The following is a 19,799-nucleotide window of genomic DNA, read 5'->3' as shown; positions in this document are numbered from 1 at the left end:
AGTATATAACGTTTTCTGTTGTGTGTGATGTCCTTAGGTTAGTTAGGTTTAAGTAGTTCTAAGTTCTAGGGGACTGATGACCATAGATGTTAAGTCCCAGAGTCATTTGAACGTTTTCTGTTGAAGAAGGAAACAAGACTGCTATAAACATAACATGTGTGACGAAACAATCTGTTGAAGATCATTTACTGCCCTCAGTATCTCATCAGATTATTTTTCTGTAGTTTAACTTTAGAGCTGAATAACATTCCATTTGAACTACTGATGGCCTTGGGAGAGCCAGTCCTGACAAAACTCTACCATCTGGTGAGCAAGATGTTTGAAACAGGCGAAATACCCTCAGACTTCAAGAAGAATATAATAATTCCAATCCCAAAGAAAGCAGGTGTTGACAGATGTGAAAATTACCGAACAATCAGTTTAATAAGCCAGAGCTGCAAAAATACTAACACGAATTCTTTACAGACGAATGGAAAAACTAGTAGAACCCGACCTCGGGGAAGATCAGTTTGGATTCCGTAGAAATGTTGGAACACGTGAGGCAATACTGACCCTACGACTCATCTTAGAAGCTAGATTAAGGAAAGGCAGACCTACGTTTCTAGCATTTGTAGACTTAGAGGAACCTTTTGACAATGTTGACTGGAATACTCTCTTTCAAATTCTAAAGGTGGCAGGTGTAAAATACAGGGAGCGAAAGGCTATTTACAATTTGTACAGAAGCCAGATGGCAGTTATAAGAGTCGAATGACATGAAAGGGAAGCAGTGGTTGGGAAGGGAGTGAGACAGGGTTGTAGGCTCTCCCCGATGTTATTCAATCTGTTTATTGAGCAAGCAGTAAAGGGAACAAAAGAAAAGTATGGAGTAGGTATTAAAATCCATGGAGAAGAAATAAAAATGTTGCGGTTCGCCGATGACATTGTAATTCTGTCAGAGACAGCAAAGGACTTGGAAGAGCAGTTGAACGTAATGGACAGTGTCTTGAAAGAAGGTTATAGGATGAACATCAACAAAAAGAAAACGAGGATAATGCAATGTAGACGAATTAAATCGGGTGATGGTGAGGAATTAGATTAGGAAATGAGACACTTAAAGTAGTAAAGGAGTTTTCCTATTTGAGGAGCAAAATTACTTATGATGGTCGAAGTAGAGGGGATATAAAATGTAGACTGGCAATGGCAAGGAAAGCGTTTCTGAAGAAGATAAATTTGTTAACATCGAGTATAGGTTTAAGTGTCAGGAAGTCATTTCTGAAAGTATTTGTATGGAGTGTAGCCATGTATGGAAGTGAAACATGGACGATAACTAGTTTGGACAAGAAGAGAATAGAAGCTTTCTATATGTGGTGTTACAGAAGAATGCTGAAGATTAAATGAGTAGATCACATAACTAATGAGGAAGTATTGAATAGGATTGGGGAGAAGTTGGTGGCACAACTTGACTAGAAGAAGGGATCGGTTGGTAGGACATGTTCTGAGGAATCAAGGGATCACTAATTTGGTATTGGAGGGCAGTGTGTAGGGTAAAAATCGTAGAGGGAGACCAAGAGATGAATACACTGAGCAGATTCAGAAGGATGTAGGCTGCAGTAGGTACTGGGAGATGAAGAATCTTGCACAGGGTAGAGTAGCATGGAGAGTTGCATCAAACCAGTTTCAGGACTGAAGACCGCAACAACAACAACAATCTCGAAATATGTAATTTGTAGTTGGTTCACTCTGGCTTAGGACCCTCCAAATATGTTTGGGTTTCATAGTGAAGTGTTTCTCGAGTACTCATTGTGAAACTTCCCAGTGCCCGAATACTTTTGCGACTGAGTGTATGTTGAGGTATGCACTTCAGAGGCCAAGTTTACCAGATCGTTTTGCTTCGGATGATCGATCCTGCCCTACTCCTGAATAATGACCATTTCCCCTGGGGCAGCCAGTACAGGCTGCGAAAGACGGCCACTGCAGTGAACTTCATCTGACTCTCCCTTTTTTCTGTTCATTTTCAGGATGCCAGAGTCGGTGAAGAAACGGTGACACTCCGAGCTGTGGCGGCAAGGCTCGTCAAGGACGCGGTCTCCCTTACTACTGCGAGCAGGAAAGAGGCGAGCGGAGGAGAGAACAACGACAAAAAAGCAACCAAGTCTCAGGAGGAGTGCCCCATCCTCGCTTTTAATTCATTCCTGTCTGGGAAGAGAGAGAGAGAGAGGGATTAAGACGTGCAGACGAGCTGACAGAAGGGAACGAGACAATAATCTCTCGCTGCGCCGGCTGAATGAAATGATTTATCTCCCCCTTGCGTGATATCGGCCCATTCTCGGTGCGGCATATCTTCGGGCACAGGTCCTTAAGCTCTGGAGCAGCGAGGATCCTTTCCCACTTTTCCCCCCCCTGTTGTCGCGACGGAAGAAGACGTTCTTGATTCGACATCGAACGATACGGGTGACGTCTAGTGCCTTCAGAGCGTTTTTTTTTATGTTGACGATACTGTCAAATATGAGCAGAGATTCGTCTCTTTGACAGTGTGACGAAGAAAAAAAAGAAGCGACAAATACGAGCGCCTTGTAATATCTCTGCGTTTTCCACAGAGGTATAAACTCACTGAGAGTATATATTGTGCGGTTTTGTTTGTGTGTGTGTGTGAGTGTTCTTTTTTTCTTGCGCGAGAAGTGCTCGATCGCTCCGTCGTTTCGGTTCGTTCCGCGCGAAGTTTTTCCGCGAAATTCTGCGCTTGCCGGTTTCGTTCGTCGCGCCGCGTTTTCCGAAAATTTGTTAACCGCTTTGCTGACCGGCAGGGAAGGAAATAAAATAACAGTTTTCTGCTGCACTCCTTACCGATTCATAGTAAATGTGAAAATCGTAGGTTGTGCACGTAGATTTATTTTATTGTTTTTTACGTTTGGTTTTACTGCAAACAGTGAGCGCGTTTGGCAGTGAAGACTGTCGTGGAACAGTAGCTCAGATTTGTTTCTTCGTTTCGCGTGTGTTCACTGGTGACGTCACGTCCTATCTGTTCAGTGACCGCGTTGCAGCGGATTGAGGTGGTGGTTGTTGTTCATCGAGCAATCCCTGATCGTCGGAGAAAACCGGCAGCTGTCACGAGGAGAAGAGAGTTCCTTGGATGCGGATAGCGATTTTTGGTGCGACCAGGGACGGCGAGAAGAGATACGACTGTTGTGAGTATCACACACATAATTGTCTTTTTTCTTCGTTTCACAGCAATTTAGTGTGTGTGTGTGTGTGTGTGTGTGTGTGTGTGTGTGTGTGTGTGTGTACATGGGTGTGTGTGTGTCTACATGGGTGTGTGGGTGTCTATGTGTGTGTGTGTGTGTGTGTGTGTGTGTGTGTGTGTGTGTACGTGTGTGTGTGTGTGTGTGTGCACGTGTGTGTGTGTGTGTGTGTGTGTGTGTATGTGCACGTGGGTGGGTGTGTGTGCATGTGGGTGTGTGTGTAAGTGCACGTGGGTGTGTGGGTGTGTGTGTGTGTGTGTGTGTGTGTGCATGTGGGTGTGTGTATGCTACCAGCACACGACTGTTGTATCACAGACATAATTATAGAATAGAATAGAATCTTTATTTGCCTTTCAATATGTTTTCCATACAATTGGCATCGTCAGTGTTTTCAATACATTTTTTTAAAAAAATTACAATAATTATTATTGTACATAACTGTACCTGTGCAGGGCAAGCAGATACAATGCTAAAGTAATATTGGTAATACCACAATTATTCATTCACAATAGTAATAATAATAATAATAATAATAATAATACTACATCATAACAGTTAAATATACAACAGTATCAGAATATATTTATGGTACATCTTATGTATCCATGTAAAAAATCTTTGCTGGTACATTACTGTCACAAACATATATGTATAATTGACATGGCAGTTTTTTGTTTCATGTAGCATGTCTCTTTTGTGTCACTGTTTAGAAACTCATCAAGTGAGTAATATGGCATACATTTGAGCCACACTTCTATTGACTGCTTAAAGTTATTAATCGGTAGTTCGCTGACAGGTTTTGGGAGTTTGTTATAAAATTTTAAGCTACGGTGTTTGTGGGTCTTTTGTGTCAATGTCAGCCTTGTGTACGGTAGGTCTATGTTACTATTATTTCGAGTATTATGAACATGCACTTCAGATCTCAAGTTAAAGTTCTTTACATTCTCTTTGGCATATATTAAACAATTATACATGTATATACTAGGTAGTGTCATTATCTTTAGTTATTGAAAATGGTTTTTGCAACTTTGTCTTGGTGCTGGTTCTAAAATGCACCTGACTGCTTTCTTCTGCCACTTGAAGATGGTACTTGAACCCACTGAGTTACCTCAAAGAAGTACCCCGTATTGCAGTTGTGAATGGAAAAAAAGCAAAGTATGTGCAGATCAGCAGATTTTTACTGATAACGTGTCTCAGCTTGTATGATAGAGAGAGAGTTCGAGCGAGTTTGCCACATAGATAATTTGTGTGTCTGCCCCATGTAAGCTTTAGGTCTATATGTAAACCTAATAACTTGACAATTTTTTTGTATTCTGTTAAATTGGGTTCAGGGTGAAGTAAATGTCTTCAGTTTTCAATTTGTTTATTGATAAAAGATTGACCCTGCACCAGTCACTGCTCATTCCAGTTAGTATTTTGTTGTATTCCATGACATCTTGCAGATTTTCTCCATCTGTTATTAGTGTCATATCATCAGCATACAGTACATTGTTGCATGGCATATAATTTGAGAAGTCATTGATGTAAACAATGAACAGGAAAGGGCCAAGCACTGAGCCTTGTGGAATTCCTCTCTTTACTTTCATGGGTGTTGACTTTTGATAGTTTGTTTTTACTAACAGTACCCTATTGCTTAAGTATGATTGAAAAAATTGTAATGGTTTGTCTACAATACCATGAAGTTATGGTTTTTTAATCATTATTTCTAATTAATTGTCTTCTGTCTTCTTTTCAAGCAATATAATGTGTGTGTGTGTGTGTGTGAGAGAGAGAGAGAGAGTGTGTGTATGTTGTCCAGTGGTGTAGATCGGCGTGCAGTGATGTACGTCGTTTCCTTGTAAACATTTTATTTCGGCGTAAACCGATTTCGTAATAATGCATTAGCTTATCCTGCCACGTTTCGTTGTTATACGTAAATTACAGTCCACATTATACCTCCGTGACAAGCCGAACTTTAATTACAGACACCCAGTACATTCATGCCTCTGTTGAAGAAAAGCGGTTCGTAAAAATTTTGCTGTCACAATTATGGCCCCTTTGCTCGTAAATTTAGTAATTGGTCAGTTAAAAAATTGGACTGTTCTCTCAGATTTGCGTCGTGTGTATCACTTTTCTTAAAGCTTCACCATTCGCCACGTTCTGCAAATAGCGGTATTTCCGTTGCAGGCGGCTGTCTAAATCTGTATGGTGCGAAAAGTGGCAATTCACCATGAATAAGGAAAAGCGTGAAGTTATTCACATGAGTACTAAAAGAAATCAGCTAAATTTCGATTACGCGTTAAGTCACACGAATATGAAGGCTGTAAATTCAGCTAAATACTTAGGGATTACAATTACAAATAAAATAAATTGGAACGATCACATAAATAATGTTGTGGGTAGAGCAAACCAAAGACTGCCATTCATTGGCAGAACACTTGGAAGGTGGAACAGGTCTCCCAAGAGACTGCTTACACCACGCTTGTCCGCCCGATTCTGGAGTACTGCTGTTGCGGTGTGGGATCCCCATCAGGTGGGACTGACGGATGACACCGAAAAAGTACAAAGAAGGGCAGCTCGTTTTGTATTATCGCGAAATCGGGGAGATAGAGTCACAGACATGATACATGAATTGTAGTGGCAATCATTAATACAAAGGCGGTTTTCGTTGCGACGGGATCTTATCATCAAATTTCAGTCACCAGTTTTCTCCTCCGATTGCGAAAACATTCTATTGGCACCCACCTACATAGGGGGAAATGATCATCACGATAAGATAAGAGAAGTGGGGGTTCCCACAGAAAAATTTAAGTGCTCGTTTTTCCCGCGTGCCGTTCGAGAGTGGAACGGTAGAGAGACAGCTTGAAGGTGGTTCGTTGAACCCTCTGCCAGGCACTTTATTGTGAATAGCAGAGTAATCGCGTACATGTAGATGTAGAAGGTGGACATATCGGCTATTAGGTGGATGGTCCTAATGTTCTGACTGATCAGTGTTCGTACAAACACGTTAAACGATAGCTATAAAGAACGAAATGGTGCCTATTTACCTTATCCATTATATTCGTTTTTCTTAACACATGAACTGCTGTATCTTTCACCTTCATTAAAGCTGAACTCTTCAAATGTTATGTAATAAAAATTGTTTCTTCAACTGATGGTCTTATTTATATACATCTACATCTATATGACTACTCTGCAATTCACATTTAAGTGCTTGGCAGCGGGTTCATCGAACCACAATCATACTATCTCTCTACTATTCCACTCCCGAACAGCGCGGGAAAAACGAACACCTAAACCTTTCTGTTCGAGCTCTGATTTCTCTTATTTTATTTTGATGATCATTCCTACCTATGTAGGTTGGGCTCAACAAAATATTTTCGCATTCGGAAGAGAAAGTTGGTGACTGAAATTTCGTAAAAAGGTCTCGCCGCGACGAAAAACGTCTATGCTGTAATGATTTCCATCCCAACTCGTGTATCATATCTGCCACACTCTCTCCCCTATAACGTGATAATACAAAACGAGCTGCCCTTCTTTGCACCCTCTCGATGTCCTCCGTCAATCCCACCTGGTAAGGATCCCACACCGAGCAGCAATATTCTAACAGAGGACGAACGAGTGTAGTGTAAGCTGTCTCTTTAGTGGACTTGTTGCATCTTCTAAGTGTCCTGCCAATGAAACGCAACCTTTGGCTCGCCTTCCCGACAATATTATCTATGTGCTCCTTGCAACTGAAGTTGTTCGTAATTTTAACACCCAGGTACTTAGTTGAATTGACAGCCTTGAGAATTGTACTATTTATCGAGTAATCGAATTCCAACGGATTTCTTTTGGAAGTCATGTGGATCATCTCACACTTTTCGTTATTTAGCGTCAACTGCCACCTGACACACCATACAGCAATCTTTTCTAAATCGCTTTGCAGCTGATACTGGTCTTCGGATGACCTTACAAGACGGTAAATTACAGCATCATCTGCGAAGAGTCTAAGAGAACTGCTCAGATTGTCACCCAGGTCATTTATATAGATCAGGAACAGTAGAGGTCCCAGGACGCTTCCCTGGGGAACACCTGATATCACTTCAGTTTTACTCGATGATTTGCCGTCTATTACTACGAACTGCGTAGGTGTCAAATGTTATTGTTAAACTTAAATAGCTTTTCGTGTGCAGATATCTTAACTCTTCTGTGTAAGAACACTCCATCGAAAAAAATACGCAAGTCGTCATGGAACATTTGCAATTTGCCGCGAAAACAAAGCATAATAATAAAATGAAGCTTACGAGGACACAAAAGCACGAAGTCCACTTCTATAATACGTGTGAAGGCGGCGAAAATACGTTAATTTACGATGTCGGCAGACGATGACACCGTCAAAACTTTCTTCTTTAGACACCTTCAAGCGACGTAACGCGACGTGACGTCGTTTTGACGACCTGTGCGAATGCCGCCATTTGATATGCATTGCGGAATGTTTTGACGTGACGGCGACTGTGAATTGAGGTGAAACAGCTTCGTCCCAAGCTCACGTGACGTGTTCACTTCTGAGGTACCGTATTTACGCGAATCTAGTGCCAACCTTTTTTTACCGTATGAAGTACTCAAAATTGGGGTGCGCATAACATTTGATGGCGCAATGGATTCGACTTCAAACTTGAACCGTTCACCGTTATTTCCTACCCTACGTCATCTGAAGTACAAAAACATTTATTGAACTCTAGCAAGAAAATATAGGTACGGTGTCTATGAGTTAAAGAAATGGAGATGTAAATCGGGTAAGAGGTTATCGAGTTAAAAGAGCTGCTATATATTTCCAGTTCTGAATTCTGTTCGCAGGCGTTAGAACCAAGTCCATTACTGCCACGGGAGGAAATTTTCTTTAGTCGTCTGTTCAAATAGAACGTGTCTTTTATTTGTTTGTTTTCTATTGGTTCGTTGAAATTTAGGTACTGCTTGTTCACAAAAAGAAGAGCCAGGCCTCCCTAGTTCTGAGTCGCTAAAATTCGGTCCACTTCGGTTCAATCGTATTTAGCGTCCGGCCGCTGCCAACGTCGGTGATGTAATATTGAACTGTGCGTAGCCATTGTAAAGTGACTGGTGAGCTCCGCTACGTTCCTCAGTGAAGTTCTACGCTGCATTATGAGTGATGAGGAGGTTTCTGACCCATCGCGGCACACTACGGAGTCGAGAAAGAAAAATAATTAGTAATGTCGCTAAATGCTGCGAAGAAGAGAGCAAAAATAAAAAATTGCTCCACCCTCTTCGGCAGTCAATAACACTAACAGGCACTTATACAGGCGTGGGCGTCAGATCCGTGAAAAGAATACGTAGATTTTCTGATGACAACCTTGGAAAATCACCAGAAACTGCCGGCAAAGAAAGGTAAATTTCAGTTCAAATTTTCCAGTTCGACATTGCTTTGAATCTGCCTTACCGTTTGTCTGAATTACTGCAGTCGTTTTGTTTGTATGGTGTGAAAGAATTTCTTGTCCTCCAATATGCATATTAACTTGGGTCTAAAGCTGTAAATTAGTCACGTTAACGCAATTCGGTTTGTAGCGTAGCGGTTATGCTGCTTGATTGCTGTACCGAAGGTGACGGCCACGAATCCTGTTATATCGCAATTTTTTAAATATTAATAGCAAGGACTCTTATAATCATTTTCACTCAATTCAGTTAAATGTGACTGCATAGTACGACACCAGGAACCATAACCTACTACACTAACACTATAAGTGTTTTAAAAAAAGTGGATTCTTCACCTGGAAACGTCTCCTTGTTACTTCCAACTACACATCATTACAGTGTGACTCTCTAATCCTTTATTAAAATTCTCTTTTATTTAGGTCAAGATCTACAGAAAAAATCCAGTCGGATAATTTCGACAGGAGTGTCGTAAACAAACAATCGAAGATTTTTATATGGTACAGAAGTTTGCTCCCAGTCTGAAAGCACTTCGTCCTGTACAATAAGAAAAGATCGGCTGGACGTGGGGTATTACTTCACTGCGGAACATTTTGTTATCCATGGGATACACATGGCAAAAAGTACAAAATAAGCCGTCTTTACTGCTAGAGTATGGAGACATTGTTGATTGGCGGTCGCGTTTCGTTGTGCAAGTGAAACATCTGAGGGAAGCAGCCACAGAAATATTCTATTTGGATGAAACGTGGATAGACAGCAAGCAGTATAGTAGTAGGTAAGAGTTATATTGTCGGCGTTGTGGCTTGGGGAACTTCCTCCAAAAGACTGATTATTGGAAGCGTTGGATCAAGGAAGGGATTTGTCAGGGAAGCCGAACCAAAATTTTGACTACCATGGTCAGATGAATTCAGGAAATATTGAAAGGTGGTTTTCAAGCATGGTGCTCTCGAAAGTTCCTCCGAAGTCGGTAATTGTGATGGACAACGCTCCATACCATAACAGACAGGTTGAGAAAACACCCACACGGTTGTGGGAGGATGTTGGAATGGCTTCAAAATGGGCTTGTCGCCTGTAATGAGAGCATGAGAAAGCAGGTTCTGTTCGCCTTAATACAAGAGCATAGACCTGCTAAAAAAACATGTTATTGACGAAATGGCGAAAGAGAAAGGCCACATGGCTGTACGCTTGTCTCCCTACAATTGTGATTTGAGTGCGGTTGTACTGGCATGGGCGAAAGTAAAACGGTTGTCTAGGGAGCGCAACATTCCAGGGGACATGTCGAAAGCTAACCTTTTTGCGACAGCAAGTTGTAATGGTACTTGAATTACTCAACCATTACGGCACCTTACCTGAACCTCTCCATACCAGTAATATTGTACTGTGTTTCTGCAAAGTTGTTGACATATTTCTGAGACAACATTCAGATTTGATTTCATTTGTGATACATCGATATGTTTATATTGCAATGATATTATTCTTATGTGTATTCTTTCTTTTGTCACTATGATCTTTGACGTACTTGTAACTCTGATTTTCGGGTGCGTAAGCGATTATTATTTAGTTAGTTGTTGACTTGTTAGAGAGTCGGACCTTGAAAAAAGTGTTGGACGTCATGTTGGAAAGATGCATATTGTAGTTGGCTTATAAACTGTGAGGAAGATGTTTTCAAGTATGTTTTGTATTGTGAAGTGATGTTTGTGTGTCACGTGTTATTGCAATAAAAGCAATTAAAAGGAAGTATAACTTAAAATTTGTAGTGCTGATTATTTTTTTTTTTTTTACATCACCATTGTCCAGCAAAAGTGTGATCTTCAAGAATGGTTTGTGAAACGCATCTAAAAAACTTTTGAATATAGCACGATAATCTAGGCCTCTTTGCATACGAGCTTGGAATCATAAGCACCTAGATTTTCAACGATTGAGCCATGATTTTACGACGAGACCAGCGTGGGAAACGCAAAAAGATGAGTGCCTAGTTTTTTGACTATTACATGAAATGACTTTATTAACTGTGCTCTAATAATACCTGCCACATAATAACTTAGTTGTTGCCCGAAAATGCAGTATTCAGCAGCGTAAGCAACACCACAATCGTTATTAAATTCTGACCTTTGTTGTGGTAGGGTGGTTACAAAGTGAATCCCTTTTGTCTGTAACTCCCGATGACTGGGAATAGTACTGCAGGAAGGGCCAACAACTAGAAGAAGAATATTGGAGGCGTGATGGTGTTGGCATTGTGTATACCTCTTGGAGCCCAACTTTTATGTGGACGCCAGAGTGTTACCAGCACTGCGTAACGTTTGCGCGACTTATTACCCCACCATTATGCTGTGTGCCGGTGGGCGGAGCTTATCTCCTCTATACCCCCCCCCCCTCCACCCCCCAGAATTAACTCTTCTCTTTGTGAACAAGCAGTACTGTGCCGTACATTACAATGCATTGTTGTACTTCTCAACTTCGTTTCATTATTGTTGGCCTACTACGGTACTTCGCATAGTGTTTGCATTAGGGAGTCACGGAATGAAAGACAAACAGAGAAGAATACGGTGTGAAGCTGCTTTCACGCGTAAAGTAACTTTAAGCTGAATAATACGGCAACAGAAGGGCAGGAAGAAAGTTCAGTGTAGCTGGGAGTAACGTCCGCTTATGGAAGAAACAGAATTTGGGATTCTTTGCAACTACTGCTATTAGCAAGAACATGGTTCGCAGGAGAGCTTCTGTAAAGTTTGGAAGGTAGGAGACGAGGTACTGGCGGAAGTAAAGCTGTGAGGACGGGGCGTGAGTCGTGCTTCGATAGCTCAGGTGGTAGAGCACTTGCCCGCGAAAGGCAAAGGTCCCGAATGCGAGTCTCGGTGCGGCACACAGTTTTAATCTGCCAGGAAGTTTCATATCAGCGCACACTCCGCTGCAGAGTAAAAATCTCATTCTAGAAAGAAAATCACTCACAAAGTAAGACATCGTGACGTTGAAGTAAATGTTTTGGAATTCGTCCGAGAACGGAGGAAGAATGGGCAACCTGTTACAAGTAAATAAAAAAAAGAAGAGGGGGCTGCAACTCTTAATATGCCGAAGCGAGAGTTTAAAGCTAGCTGGGGATGGGTTGATCGCTTTATGAAACGTGCGGGCTTATCTTTGCGACGCAGTACAACAATATGCCTAAAGCTTCCACAGTATTTTGAGAAGAAACTTCACGAATATCAGTGGTATGTTATCATACTTCGGAAAGAGAAGACTTTTTCAATGAGCCAAGTAGGCAACGTTGATGAGACTCCCAATTTGGTCTGATACGCCATGTAATTACACGATTGGCGAGAAGGGTACAAAAGAAGTTACCATCAAAACATCTGGGTGTGAAAAACAGCGCTTAATGCTAATGTTGGCAATCATAGCGGATGGGAACAAACATTCCCCCTTTTATAATTTTCAAGCGAAAAGTCTTCAGTCCTGAGACTGGTTTGATGCAGCTCTCCATGCTACTCTATCGTGTGCAAGCTTCTTCATCTCCCAGTACTTACTGCAACCTACATCCTTCTGAATCTGCTTAGTGTATTCATCTCTTGGTCTCCCGCTATGATTTTTACCCTCCACGCTGCCCTTCAATACTAAATTGGTGATCCCTTGATGCCTCAAAACATGCCCTACCAACCGGTCCCTTCTTTTTGTCAAGTTGTGCCACAAACTCCTCTTCTCCCCAATTCTATTCAGTACCTCCTCATTAGTTATACGACCTATCCATCTAATCTTCAGCATTCTTCTGTAACACCACATTTCGAAAGCTTCTATTCTCTTCTTGTCCAAACAATTTATCGTCCATGTTTCACTTCCATACATGGCTACACTCCATACAATCACTTTCAGAAACGACTTCCTGACACTTAAATCAATAATCGATGTTAACAAATTTCTCTTCTTCAGAAACGCTTTCCTCGCTATTGCCAGTCTACATTTGATATCCTCTCTCCTTCGACCATCATCAGTTATTTTGCTCCCCAAATAGCAAAACTCCTTTAATACTTTAAGTGTCTCATTTCCTAATCTAATACCCTCCATATCACCCGACTTAATCCGACTACATTCCATTATCTTCGTTTTGCTTTCGTTGATGTTCATCTTATATCCTCCTTTCAAGACACTATCCATTCCGTTCAACTGCTCTTCCAAGTCCTTTGCTGTCGCTGACAGAATTACGATGTCATCGGCGAACCTCAATGTTTTCATTTCTTCTCCATGAAATTTAATACCTACTCCGAATTTTTGTTTTGTTTCCTTCACTGCTTGCTCAATATACAGATTGAATAACATTGGGGAGAGGCTACAACCCTGTCTCACTCCCTTCCCAACCACTGCTTCCCTTTCATGTCCCTCGACTCTTATAACTGCCATCTTGTTTCTGTACAAATTGTACATAGCCTTTCGCTCCCTGTATTTTACCCCTGCCACCTTTAGAATTTGAAAGAGAGTATTCCAGTCAACATTGTCAAAAGCTTTCTCTAAGTCTACAAATGCAAGAAACGTAGGTTTGCCTTTTCTTAATCTTTCTTCTAAGATAAGTCGTAAGGTTAGTATTGCCTCACGTGTTCCAACATTTCTACGGAATCCAAACTGATCTTCCCCGAGGTCGGCTTCTACCAGTTTTTCCATTCGTCTGTAAAGAATTCGCATTAGTATTTTGCAGCTGTGACTTATGAAAATTACCGAACTATCAGTTTAATATCTGTCAACACCTGCTTTCTTTGGGATTGGAATTATTATATTCTTTTTGAAGTCTGAGGGTATTTCGCTCGTCTCATACATCTTGCTCACCGGCTGGTAGAGTTTTGTCATGACTGACTCTCCCAAGGCCGTCAGTAGTTCTAATGGATAGTTGTCTACTGCCGGGGCCCTGTTTTGACTCATGACATAAGTTGACATATTAATTTAAATATTCAGGAAAAAAATTTTGTACAGCTATTACTGAAGTCCCTTGTCATTTTATATAATCTAGTCCTTCCTGTTGTTTATAACAAGAGTTACGTTATTGAGTAATGTTGCTCTAGACAAGTTTTCTGTAGACACATCGAAATTGCAAAACAAATTGTGTATATATCTGTAGTTGAAACTATGAGACTAATGAATGGCAAAGGAACTGAGGACTAATAAAACTGAAGCCGCATCCTAAAACAACCTGTTATTGTTATTCAGTGAGGCCCTTATACAATTCAGTACAGTAATCATTGAACTATACAACTTTACAATATATATACAATGAATTATTATAATTTATTACTGTATACAGGGTTTTTACTGTTCTGTCCATCCAACAGTTTTTCAGTCTTCCACGTATTTTTTCTTTCTTCTTTTGAATTCACCCTTCCTGTAGCCCTTTTATTGATATTTGTTTATAGTCTGATTTGTGTGTCCTGTACTGTTTTATTGTTTTCGGCTTTTTTTGGTTATGAACTGTAATTTAGAGTTCTCTTACATTTTTCTTAATTTCTGTAATGCATTTAATGTTGTTCTTACTATTCTACAATTTTTCTTTTGTATTGTCGTTCTACATCTGTTAGCCAGTGTTCTGACCACATATCAAGAGAATAAGAAGCGTTTCTTACAGAACTTGCTTATTATCGATTCTATTTTCTTATATACTGTTTCTTTTGAAGCTTTTCTTAATTCCAGTGAAATTAATGTTATTGATTTACGCCTGTGTATGTCCTAATCATTCTTGTTTCTATCTTGAGTATTGTGTCAATTTCTTCTCAGTTTGTTGTTTTGAAGATGGTCTCAGCTGCGTATATGTTTTTCTTGTTGTGTAACTTTTATAATTTTTAATCTGTAACTATTGATATGCTTTTTGTTGTATATGTTTTTGGTAATGTAATTAGCCTTGTTCAATTTTTTCATTCTGTTTAGTCATGTCCCTTTTGTCACTGAGACATATGTTAATCATGAATTCACCTAAATACAGGGTGTTTTAAATGAATATCGGGTTTTTAACGCTTTGTAGTATTTATTACAATAAACTCACAGTTATAAATGATATGTCAAATGAAAGAGCAACTCAAACAATTTTACCAAGAACTTTATAAAATATTCAATGTGAGCACCATTTGTCACACGGCACACATCAAGTCTATAGCCGAGCGCTGGACAGGCCGCAAGGGGCCCAATGACAGGTCTTGCTTCACATGGCCTCCACGTTTACCCGACCTAACGTCATGTGATTTTTTCCTTTGGGGCTTCATCAAGGAACGTGTGTACGTGTTTCCGCTACCAGCAGACCTCCCTGAATTAAGGAACCAGGCTGAAGCAGCTGTTGCTACAATCACTGAAGACACACTTAACAACGTTTGGGAAGAACTCGGCTATAGACATGATGTGTGCCGTGTGACAAATGGTGCTCACATTGAACATTTATAAGGTTCTTGGTAAAACTGTTTGAGTTGCTCTTTCATTTGACATGTCATTTATAACTGTAAGTTTAATATAATAAATATTATAAATCATCAATATTTAATTCCTATTTTGCTATAGTAATTTTGTTTGCAAATGGTGGATTTTTTTTCAATAAAATTATAATGTCGATTTTCTGTGCTATTTCTTGCAGCGATTTAACTTCTTGTTTGGTTTCTTGAACTACGTTGGTTAGGAGAGCAACATCATCAACAGATCCCAAGCAGTTTAAACTTACAACTTTTGAGATTCCAATTCTCATGTTTTTTGTGTTATCCTTTTTACCATTGTTTCATTGTACAGGGCGTTAAGAAAAGTATTCCATATTTTGAAAGGTGGTAGTATGAGCCGAAACAAGGTAAAACATCACTATTCTGTCAGATATCCAAAAGTGAGAGCTTCTCTCTAAAGTACCGGCTACATGTTTTACAACAACTCATTGTTCAATACATTTTCGTCAATGTCTTCTTCATCCGTTATTACATCTGCATCGGATGGAATAATCGCCAATTCTACGTCATCATCTTCATCGTCACTCTCTCGATGGTTCGCTAGTTCTGCTAGAATTTTTCAAGTGTAAGTCCACGCGGCATGTTTTTGTCCTGTTGGAATCTTAAAATTCGAATAGAACATGAAAAAAGCAGATATAAACAACGTAAAATGCAATTCTTCTCTGTATAATACGTGTATACAAGAATAGGGCACATCACCAATAAATGATAGTGTAACATGCCGTTGTCCCATTATTGGGACGCATAAAATATATCGATATTGCACTTGCTTGAAAAAATCTGAAGTATACTTAATCTTACATGGCTGTCCATATGTTCATAACAAACACGCCCAGACAACTAAATCACAGGACATTGTCATCCAGGAACTACCAGCAGACATACAGTACTGCCAATTGCGAGAACAAAAAATCGGCAAGTTTATAATTTTCCTTACGTGAAGTATTTAGAAAAAAGTTATTTATTTTACATTTACAGGCATTATAGCAGTTAGTTGAACCTACAGGTGCAACAATAAAGGCTAAAAGCTCCATTGCTTACGTAGAAATAAGTAAAATATACGCGTCCCAAAAAAGGGACTATGGCCAGTAATGGGTTTAACCCAACTAACCTAAGGTCATCAGGTCATCCATGCCAGAGGCAGGATTCGAACCTGCGACCGTAGCGGTCGCGCGGTTCCAGACTGTAGCGCCTAGAACCGCTTGGCCACCTCGGCTGGCGCAACAATATGCGATGCATTTCTCGCGACACATCCGAACCGCAAGATGGCGTAATGTTTTGGATCACGAACAAGGTGCGAAAGTTGTTTCTCTGTGTCTACATGACAAATTACGTAACAACCTAATACACACGAAAACTGTATCCACAACACTGCCGCCGCAATGCCAACTGTATAACTGACATACATAACTTTACGTTTTCGTGGCAGATGACATGATGTACACCGATGAAAACGGCACCGAAAAAACACAGAGAATATGCTGGAAACAGCGACAACAATCGTAAAAAGCTTGCTGTGACGCAAAGTAAATACGGTATTATGAAACCATTCACAGAAAACAACATTTGAAACAAAATAGTATAAATACAATAAAGTTTTACAGTGAGAAAGAGCACTTCATCACAGATTGAAGAGAAGTAAGAATCTAGCTGACAAACAAAAGCTGAACGTAGCGAAAAGGAGCGTAAGGAGAGCCATGAGAGGAGCGTTAAATGATTTTGAAAGTAAGACGTTGTCAACCGACCTGAGTAAAAGCCCTAAGAGATTTTGGTCGTATGTAAAAACAATAAGTGGGTCAAAATAACATGTTCATTCTTTGAGCGACCACACCGGTACCGAAATGGAAGATAACAGAGGGAAGGCCGAAATATTGAATTCTGTCTTCGGAAGTTGTTACACCGCGGAAGGCCGTAAAACTGTCCCTCCTTTCAATCGTCGTGCGAACGTCGAAACGGCAGATATTGAGATAACCGATCGCGGAACTGAAAAGCAGCTACAGTCGCTTAATAGTGGAAAGGCTTCGGGACCAGATGAGATACTTATAAGATTCTATAAAGATTATCGCGAAAGAACTTGCTCCCTTTCTAGCAGTAATTTATCGTAGATCGTTTGAGCAATGAAAGGTACCTAATGACTGAAAAAAAAGCGCAGGTTATTCCCATTTTTAAGAGCGGCCGTCAGACGGATCCATACAATTATAGACCTAAACCATCGACGTCTCTCTATTGTTGAACTATGGAACATGTTTTATGCACACGAATTATGGCGTTTTTGGAAAATGAACAACTCCCCTATAAAAATCAACATTAATTTCGGAAACCGAGACCAGGCCAAGTTGTCTGGTAGACAACTTCACGTGTCATGTAGATAAAACATTGCGCATTATACACTGAAAAGCAAAAGAAACTGAACACCTGCCTGATATTGTTTAGGGTCCCCGGTGCGCACGCAGAAGTGCCGCAACACGATGTGGCATGGACTCGATTAACGTCTCTAGTAGTGCTGGACGGAACTGACACCATGAATCCTGCAGGGCTGTCCATAAATCCGTAAGAGTACGAGGGGGTGGAGGCCTCCTCTGAACAGCATGTTGCAAGGCAACCAGAAATGTTCGATAATGTTCATATCTAGGGAGTCTGTAGGCCAGCAGAAGTGTTTGAACTCAGAAGAGTATTTCTGGAGCCACTCTGCAGCTCTTCTGGACGTGTGGGGTGTCGCATTGTCCTGCTGGAATTGCCCACGTCCGTCGAAATGCACAATGGACGTGAACTGGTGCAGGTAATCAGACAGGATCCTTACGTACGTATCACCTGTCAGAGTCATATGTAGACGTATCAGGGGTCCCATATCACTCCAACTGCATACGCCCCACACCATTACAGAGCCTCAACCAGTTGAACAGTCCCCTACTAACATGCAAGGTCCATAGATTTATGAGTTTGTCCCCATACCTGTACATGTCCATCCGCTCTACACAATTTGAAAGGAGGCTCGTCCGACCAGGCAACGTTTTTCCAGTCATCTAAAGACCAATGTTGGTGTTGGCGGCTCCAGGCGAGGCGTAAAGCCTTGTGTTAGTGCAGTCATCAAGGGTACACAGGTAGCCCTTCGGCTCCAACAGCCCATATGGATGTTGTTTCTTAGGCACTTGTCACATGCTAGAGTCGCATCTAGACGTATCAGTGGTCCCATATCAACCCAACTGCACACGCCCAACACCATTACAGAGCCTCCACCAGTTGAACAGTCCCCTACTAACATGCAGGGTCCATAGAATTATGAGTTTCTCTCCATACCCGTACATGTCCATCCGCTCTATACAATTTGAAAGGAGGCTCGTCCGACCACGCAACGTTTTTCTAGTCATCTAAAGACCAATGTTGGTGCTGGCGGCTCCAGGCGAGGCGTAAAGCCTTGTGTTAGTGCAGTCATCAAGGGTACACAGGTAGCCCTTCGGCTCCAACAGCCCATATGGATGTTGTTTCTTAGGCACTTGTCACATGCTAGAGTCGCATCTAGACGTATCAGTGGTCCCATATCAACCCAACTGCATACGCCCCACACCATTACAGAGCCTCAACCAGTTGAACAGTCCCCTACTAACATGCAGGGTCCATAGATTTATGAGTTTGTCCCCATACCCGTACATGTCCATCCGCTCCATACAATTTGAAAGGAGGCTCGTCCGACCAGGCAACGTTTTTCCAGTCATCTAAAGACCAATGTTGGTGCTGGCGGCTCCAGGCGAGGCGTAAAGCCTTGTGTTAGTGCAGTCATCAAGGGTACACGGGTGGTCCTTCGGCTCCAACAGCCCGTATGGGTGATGTTTCTTAGGCACTTGTCATATGCTAGAGTCGCATCTAGACGTATCAGGGTCCCATATCAACCCAACTGCACATGCCTCACACCATTACAGAGCCTCCACCAGTTTGAACAGACCTCTGCTGATATGCTGGGCCATGGATTGGTGAGGTTCTCTTCACACTCGTACAAGTCAGTCTCGTCGATACAATTTAAATCGAGACTCGTCCGACCAGGCAACATGTTTTCAGTCATCAACAATCTAATGTCGGTGTTGACGTGTTCAGTGGAGGAGTAAAGCTTTGGATCATGCAATCATCAAGGGTACAAGAGTGTGTTATTGGCTCCGAAAATCCTTATCGTTGATGTTTCGTCGAATGGTTCGCACGCTGACACTTGTTGATGGCCCAGCATTGAAATCTGCAACAATTTGTTGAAGGGTTGCAGTTCTGTCACGCTGAATGATTCTCTTCAGTCGGCGTTGGTCCTGTTCTTGCAGGATCTCTTTCCGGCCTCACCGATGTCGGAGATTCGATGTTTTACATGATTTCAGATAATCACGGTACACTCCTGAAGTGGTCGTGGGAAAATCCCACTGCATCACTACCTCGGAGATGCTGTGTCCCATCGCTCGTGTGCCGACCTACCTGCCACTGTAATAGCAGTAGTCGATCTAACAAAGGCGCCAGACACTTGTTGACTTATAATAGGCGTTGCCGATCACACCACCGTATTGTACTGTTTACATTTGAATACGCATGTCTATACCAGTTTGTTTGGCACTTCATAGTATGACTAACCTTTATACAAGGTGGGGCATTGGTTGACCGGGCCAAATATCTCACGAAATAAGCGCGAAACGAAAAAACTACAAAGGACGAAACTTGAAGGGGGAAACCAGATGGCCCTGTGGTTGGCTCGCTAGATGGC

The 19,799-nt window shown here is 41.3% G+C and overlaps 1 protein-coding gene across 1 annotated transcript in view; it reads left to right on the top strand.

Annotated features, from left to right (window-relative positions):
• The window catches only part of LOC126295334 (alpha-mannosidase 2), a 923,615-nt gene that overhangs the window by 104,511 nt on the left and 799,305 nt on the right, over positions 1–19,799 (top strand). Inside the window, exon 2 of the mRNA XM_049987803.1 lies at positions 1,998–3,164. The gene's annotated coding sequence lies outside the window, so the exon portion shown is untranslated. The remainder of the gene's footprint in view (positions 1–1,997; positions 3,165–19,799) is intronic.

Source organism: Schistocerca gregaria, chromosome 11 (assembly GCF_023897955.1).
Source record: "Schistocerca gregaria isolate iqSchGreg1 chromosome 11, iqSchGreg1.2, whole genome shotgun sequence".
NCBI classification, from domain to species: domain Eukaryota; kingdom Metazoa; phylum Arthropoda; class Insecta; order Orthoptera; family Acrididae; genus Schistocerca; species Schistocerca gregaria.
The sequence above is the reverse complement of the archived record's forward strand: the minus strand, read 5'-3'. Positions and strand labels throughout refer to the sequence as shown.